Source organism: Loxodonta africana, chromosome 3, assembly GCF_030014295.1.
Source record: "Loxodonta africana isolate mLoxAfr1 chromosome 3, mLoxAfr1.hap2, whole genome shotgun sequence".
NCBI lineage: Eukaryota > Metazoa > Chordata > Mammalia > Proboscidea > Elephantidae > Loxodonta > Loxodonta africana.
Window position 1 is genome coordinate 77100659 of NC_087344.1, and position 7795 is coordinate 77108453.

The 7795-nt window shown below is 54.0% G+C and overlaps 1 protein-coding gene across 1 annotated transcript in view; it reads right to left on the reverse strand.

The window, feature by feature from the left end:
- Positions 1–5159, reverse strand: part of RIMS3 (regulating synaptic membrane exocytosis 3) — a 42838-nt gene extending 37679 nt beyond the window's left edge. Inside the window, exon 1 of the mRNA XM_064281797.1 lies at positions 5075–5159. The gene's annotated coding sequence lies outside the window, so the exon portion shown is untranslated. The remainder of the gene's footprint in view (positions 1–5074) is intronic.
- Between the last annotated feature and the right edge of the window lie 2636 nt (positions 5160–7795).

The following is a 7795-nucleotide window of genomic DNA, read 5'->3' on the forward strand; positions in this document are numbered from 1 at the left end:
CAGTTAGGAGGCTGTGACTGTTGTCTGGGTGAGAGATGACGGTGGCCTGGAATGGGGCGGTGGGGAAGGAGAGAGCCCAGTGGCTAGAGAGAGATTCAGGAGGACAAGCAGGACTTGCTGAGGACCGGCTGTGGGAGGTGGGGGTGAGGGAGAGGGAGGTGTCCAGGAGAACTTCCAGCTTTCCAGCTTGAGCAAGTGGGTGGGTGGTGATGCCAGGGATAAGCTGGGGACACCGGAGGCGGAACAAGTTTGGGCGGGTGGAACCGAGGAGCTGGGTTTGGACCTGGGGTTGATTGTCTAAGAGACATCTATGTGTACTCCAGGAAGCAGCTAGACATGTGGGTCTTGAGCTCAGAAGAAATCATTAAGTCAAAAGAGTAAATCAAATTGTCTGGGTGGTGGGGAGGAGAAGGGAGTATACAGTGAGAAGAGGGCCTGGGGGACTTCTCAGGAGCCCTGGGAGCAAGGCTTGGGTGCAGAGTGACCAGAGGCCCTGAGCTTGAAAATCAGGACTGCTAAAACCCAGTTACCTTCTCTTGGCCCCAACGGGCCATCTGGCTTTGGCTACTCTTCTCCTGGCCCAGCACCACTGATTGGCACAGCATTTACCAGCTGAGAGAGCCCTGCCTTTCCCACTACATCTTCTCCCTGGGCAAACTCTTAGTTATCCTCAGACCCAGCTCAGGTGGCCCCTCCTAGGGGAAGACACATGTTCTGCAGTTGGACAACCTCAGTTTGAATCCCAGCTCTGCCACTTGATAGCTGTGTGACTTTGGTCAAGTATCTTAACCTCAATTTCCTCATTTATACAATGGAGGTAACAACAGTGCCTACCTTGCAGGGCTGTTTGAAAATGAGCAGGTGAAGTGTTAACAGATAACCTAGCACATAGTAAGTGCTAAATACACATTACTATTATTAACATCCCACCCACCTCGCACAGTTACTCATGCCCTCCACCTTCTACCACCTCCACTTGGGAACTCTTTGCAGGTCTGTGTCTCCCCTGCCTCTTCCTACCCGCCCCCGCCCCCCCGCCACATATTTGCAGGGCCCAGTGCAGAATGAAAGTGCAGGGCCCATTGCTCAAAACTACGAAGAATTTCAAGTGGCTACAACACAGCATTAAACCCAGCAAGAGGTCCTTCTAAGCTCAGGGCCTGTGTGACCAGACTCATGATTCCAGTCCTGCCCCCACCCTCAGCCAGCCCAGAGTCAACGTCAGTCTCCATGCAATAGAATAAAGGGCCAACAGACACTGAGATGGAGGTTTAGGATTTCCATCTAGAATTTTATCTTATCTTTCAACCCTATTTTATAGTTCAAGGCACTGAACTGCAACAGGGTGTTACCTAGGCAGAGATCCCCCAGCTCATGAAGGACAGAGCTTGAATGCGAACACAGCCAGCCAGCCGGGTGCGAAAGCCCTGCCTCTTGCCCTCTGGCTCCCCAGGAGCTCGAGAGGGCCTGGCCCCGAGGGCTGAGCTTCGTCAATAAGGCTGCGATGCAGCTCAGCCCAGAGAGAAGGAGCAGGCAGGACTGGGACTGGCCCTCTCCCTCCTGGGGCAAGCCACATAAACAACCTGCTCCCTGGGCACCAAGGCTGCTGCACAGGGAAGGGGGTAGGAGACGGCAAAAGGTCACCCATGGTGAGGGCCCTTGACTCCAGCCCACACTCTGGAAATCTGGCCCTGACTTCTCTGCTTAAAACTCTTCAGAGGCTGCCACTGGCCTTGGGGTAAGTTCCCAAGTCTTTAGTATCCTGCTAGACCAAGGAAGTCTGGCCTGGCTGCACTGAGGTCTGCCTACTCTCAGCCCACCCTCCCACTGCCATTTCCTTCCCACCACACTAAGCTTGTTCCCACTGTCACCAGGGTCTCAGTTCACTCTATTCCCCTTCCTCATTCCTCCTTTACCATGTCAACTCCTGGCCCCCTTCATATCTCTGCTAAGATGTTACCTCCTCCAGGAACTCTTCCCAGACTCCTGAGGGTAGGGGAGCACTCTAGGGACAGGTTCTAGAGAACCCCTGGATCCCTCCTTTAACATACATCACCTGCTCTGCTTGGCTCTTCTAGAATCTAGAATTCAGGCTCTGTCAGGGCAGAGCCACCTAGTTCACCAAGGGACTTGGTGACTGACCCCTCCCTCTTGGCCCTGCATGCTTTCTCCTCTTCTCTCCGCTCCTCCCTAGCCCTTTTCCTTGCCCAGGCATCTTGAGTGCAAGGCGTGAGGGGCCCAAATTTGCAAAGGGAAGAGAACCATCATTCAGTAGTGCCTGCCACCTGCCAGCCCTGGCTGGGTACTGTACATCTGTTACAGCACCTTTCAGGTGGGGATGGGGGCAGCGTAGGTATAAATTGTTCCTATTTTCCAGAGGAGGCTATGAGGCTCACAAGTTACAGCCACCTGCCTGCGCAGGTAACAGAGCCTGGAAGTGGAGGATACAGGATTTTAACCCAAGTCTGACTGATGCACAAGTACTTGGTCTCCTCTCTGCCCCAGACCACTTAGTCCCTATGACTCACCATTCCCAGCTAGCTCACCTCCAAAGAGAGTAGTTATTTCTAACCTGAGCCCTCAGTTCACACACACCCCAGCCGGCATGGCTCCTCTGTCAGGTCAGCAAAATACCAGTGTAGGAGACAGCCTCACTGTCAGGGAGAGGACAGTGCAGAAGCCATCCTCTCTCCGAGATCAACACAATGCCAGTGTGGGCGAGACATCCCCATGTCAGCCAAACACAAATGGGGGCAACACCCCATTGTCCACAAAATTCCAGTTCAGGAGACACACCCTGCATCCCATGTCAGCAGAATGCCAGGAGGAGAGACACTGCCACTGTCAGCAAAATACCAGTGTGAGAGACACCTCCCTACACTCTCCTCTGCGTGGGCCCAGACATGGCCTGGGGTGCACAAAGAGCATCCCCCAGGGTTGTGCTCCTGGGGTGGGAGGAGGCTCTGGGCCAGGCTGCTGCTGCTTGGGGGAGGAGTCTGCGGCTGGGGAGTGGGGTGAGAGTTCTCACATGGCACTAATGAAATCAACCACCAGCCTGCCCCCCTTCCCCAGGGACCCTCCAGGCTCCAGCTGATGCAATGCCCAGGCAGGATAATTGTTTTCTTCCCTCCTTAAAGGGCCAGCTGCTGTTCCAGCTGTGTGATATCACCCAGACCCCTGACAGAACCCCCCAAAGCACCTGGGAAGCAAGAGGAAGAGCCCAGAGACTACCAACTTCAGACCTGGGCTCCACAGAATAAAATCCAATTAACACCCAGAGACCTGAAGTGTGAGTGAGCAAAGAGGCAGGGAGCGATAATAGTTAAGACAGTGACAAAGCCCTAGCGCACTAGACCACATCCCCCTCCCCGGCCCGCCCCCTGGAAAGGGCCCGCAACTGTCTTGCTCCCTGCTGGATCCTCAGCACCTGGCTCCCGCAGGGCTGCCCCAGAGAGTGCTTGGCACAGGGGTAGCCCGTGTGTTCAGCAGTTATCTTCTGAGCTCCCCTGAGTGCCAGGCACAGTACGAAGCAGCTCAAATCCACCATCTCATTTACTCCTCCCAGGAGACCTAGGAGGTTAGGTCTGTTTTACAGAAGGAGACTCAGAGTCGGGGAGTGACTTTCTCAGCATCACACAGCCAGTAAGTACAGAGCCCGGGTCTGAAGCCAGGTTTGCCTGACTCTGGTATCCATACCCAGCAAAGGATTGAGTAGGTATGGAACCCCAGGGCCGAGGCCTCTAAGCCAAGCAACCTGGCACAGAGGGCAGGGAAGGGGTCTGTGGGCCCTAAACAAATTCCAAAGTGCATAGTCCTTGGTTTAAATACCAGTTTCAGGGACCCCCTCCCCACAGGGCCTCTGCCCACCTCTCCCCAACCAGAGAATGCCCCATTAGGCTCCCCACATACCCCCAGGGACGCTTGGCAGCTGCAGATTACAGACTAATTGGTGGCTGGCAGCACTGTGGGGCTGGCTAGTTAACCCCTTGGTGGCCAGGCCCAACCCAGAAAGGCCCTTCCCTCACCACTTCAGGCCCCAAACCCAAGGCTTCCAGGCTTAAGAAGTCATCATGTGGAGGGGACAGGACCAAAGGGGCAGTAGCCTCCCCCCTCCACCACACACACACACACACCCAGACAACACCCCCAGGCTTGGGGTCAGACACTGACAGCCCCCCAAGTTCCCCAGCCCTAAAGGGCCACATCCAGACAGTCTCCAGGTGCCAGTGCCAACCAGGGATCCTTGTTCTTTGGTCTTGGGTCTGGCACTGCCCACCCCAATCCAGGACCACAGCAGTTATGCCCCCTCCCTGGGTTCCCAGACCCAGGACACTGGGAAGAAACTCATTCCTCAGTACTGGGCTGTCCAGGGAAGGTGATGTGGGAATGGGGTCCAGGCAGCCAGGAGGCCAGTCAGGAAGGATACCCTCCCCCTGGATAAGTGGGTGCCCAGTTACCCATCAATGGTCTTGCCAAGTCTTCCAACACCCTGCTCCCCACCATGGTATTGACCAACTGCTTTTTCAGCTTCCCGGAAGCCCCCTCTTCCCACCCTAGGGCTGGAGTGAACAACACCCCCTTTTCTTTCAGGGGCAGGGGTCCTCTAGAACCTTAATGGCATTACATTTGGAGGAAAGTGTGGCCGATTCTCAACCAGGGCATGGGCAGGAGAGAGAAAGGCAGGCTGCCTCCCAGCTCTCTTTCCAGGAGGAATTTTAAACACTTTCCAAAAATGCCATCCAAGGCAACGCTGTTGAGGATCAGGGCCCCAGGTGCTCTGAGCATCACCAAAGAACTCACGACTCAGCCCCTAACGCGTTTTCCAGGTTTCCCCACACACCCCACGCCCCCTGCACACCTTAGCCCCCACCCCACTGCCATCATACGCACTCTTCTCCTCCCCACGAGCCCCCGCCCCCTAGACCCAGCACACACAATCCCTACGTGGCGCCTCACGGCCGGACTCCCCCATTCCGGGGTGGTTCTCCCGGCACCTGGAGACCGCGTGTCCCGGACCTCAGCAGCCCCCTCCCCACGTCCACTCCCGGCGAGAAAGGAAGGCCCGCCGACTTACCCAGGGGTGCGGTGGTGGTCCAGGTAGGCAGAGGGGCTCCGTAGGCCGAGGCGGCACCGCAAGGCGGGGCAGGTGCTGCCCCAGGACCCCGCCCCGCGGACCCGGCCGTGGGCGCGGCCCGGCCCCAGGCGGGCGGTGGACTTCGAGGGGGTAGGGACGCGGGGCGGGGAGGGGCGGCGAGTGAGGCTCACGGGGGCATCGCCCGCCACGGGCCGGGCAGCTCCGCTCCGCCCGCCTGCGCTGCCAGCTCCGCAGCCGCCACCGTTGTCAGCCGCCGCCGGGTGCAAAGCCCAAGCCTGGGCAGGCGGGAGGCGGGGCCTGCTGGGGGCGGGGCCTGCTGGGCGGGGCCTCAGCCGGGCGGGAGGGGCACGGGAAGGGGCGGGGCCTAGGGGAATCGGAAAGATTTGTGTTGGCCTGCTTGGGGTCGACCTACGCTAATAGGACCTGGGAAGGGGTGGGCCTGGAAGAGGCTGAGTCTAGGGGTGCCTCAAACCTCTTCTGGGGCGCTCCTACTTCAAGCCTGGGCCACTACTGCTTCAAGCCTGGCTTCCCACTCCACCACCATCCCTAGCTGTTCTTTCTCATCCTTTCTCCTATTTGGTAACTCACTAGCACTGTGGTGACCCCAGCTCCGCCCCCAGGTGAAGCACTCTGAAAACAGCTCCGGCCCTGCCATCTGGTTAACCAGCTCTGGCTCATCAGAAGATGACAGTAGAGAGAAACGACTTACAAACATTTAAGTCCATTTTACAGATTTTATAAAACCTAAAGTCCAGAGGAAAAAAGACTGGCCTGAGTGCCTGCTATGAAAAAAAGACTTTATATTAGTGTCCCTCTTAGACACAGGGTAGGGCAGGAGGGGAGTGCCCTGCCCTGAGACTCAAGTTAACCTCCCTTCCCCTGCCCTCTCTACTTCTCCTAAGGCAAAGTTTTCCAACTTGGGGTGATTTTGCCCCACAGGTGACATTTGACAATGTCTGGAGACATTTTTCTGCAGGAGAGAGATGTGGCAATCTGCTCCTGTAAAGATTTACAGCCTTGGAAACTCAGTGAGGCAGTTCTACTCTGTCCTATAGGGTTACTAGGAGTCAGAATTTGACTCCATGGCAATGAGTTTTGGTTTTGTTTGTTTGTTTGGGGTGGGGGGCGGCTGTTTTTTGCTGTCCCAACTGAAGGATGCTACAGGCATCTAGTGGATAGAAGCCAGGGATGCTGCTAAATATTCCACAGTGCACAGGAGAGCCTTCCACACCAAAGAATTATCTGGCCCCAAATGTCCATAGTGCCAGGTTGAAAAATCCTGCCCTAGGGCCTGGCATCTGCTTTAACGAGCTTCCAAGTGGGCTCCCTGGGTCCCGGGTTCCTTGGCAGCCTGGGGCTGGAGGAGGATGCTGTATAAAGTCTCTTCTAGGGTCATGCCTGCCCCAACTACTGTATTTACCTTGCTTAGGACTGGTCATTCCACTCTAGGGAAACAGTATTCTCAATTCCATTCATCTACACTATTATTAATATTTGCCTTCCTAATTGTTTGCTGGAAGCAGACAAAAAAGTAATTTCCCTGCCAAAGGCATGAATTAAAGTGTGAATGGGGAGTGGGGAAGTAGGGGAAAAAATGTTTTGGGATTAAATGAGCCTCCTGGGGATATAGCTAGCTGTATATTCTACATACCCTCAGTCTATCTTATCCTTCCTCACCTGATCTGTGAGAAACGTAAACTGAGGCCCAACATTGTGGAGAGCCTGAAGCTAGGTCCCACAGCTGGTCTGAGGTGGAGCTGGGACTCATTATTTTATTCGTTATTTAAACTTTTGTTAGCATCTAATCTATGTCAAAGAAGCCTTGGTGGTGCGGTGGTTAAGTGCTCAGCTGCTAATCAAAAGGTCATGTGTTCAAAGTCACCAGCTATTACGAGGGAGAAAGATGTGGCAGTCTGCTTCTGTAAAGATTTACAGCCTTGGAAGCCCTACGGGGGCAGTTCTACTCCATCCTATAGGGTCGCTGTGAGTCAGAATTGATTCGACGGCAACAGGTTCAGTTTTTTGTTTGTTCGTTTAATTTATGTCAGACCTGGGCTAGGGCCTGAGTTGTAGAATGATTGCTCTGGGGCATCAAGGGAGATTAGATTAGGGGAGGCAAGATGGAGGCCAGGGAAGTAGCTGGAACAACAGTGGAGGTGAAGGATGGGGAAGAGGGAGCTAGTGAGAATGTGAGAGAGGGGAGGAATCAAGGTGTACCCCATCACAAGTCATGTAAACCCGGGGCTCCCTTTGGAATCATGGTCCCTTAGTGCATCTGATGAAAACTTTGGACGTTGTCTTTGGTGAAATGTGCAAATGAACATTTTGCATATAATTTCAGGGACTCCAAAGCTCCATATTGGCTTCTAGAAGGATTTGAGAAGGGAGATTAGATTCTTAAGTGCATATAAAAGAATAAACATGCAGGAACAAAAGATCTAGGAAAAAAATGAAAAAGAATTTGCCTTACCTGATATTAAAACGTATTATAAAGTCAGTGTATTTAAAGCAGTATGATATTGAAACAGAACCAGACAAATAAGTTGAACAAAATGGATTACAGAAATGGATTCAACCACAAAAGGGAATCTAGTGTGTGATAAAGATAGCACCAAGTAAGGGGGTGGGGGGGAAGTTTGAATAAATGAGTGGGATAACTGGCAATTCATATGGTGAACAAAAGACATTTTTGTCCTCATT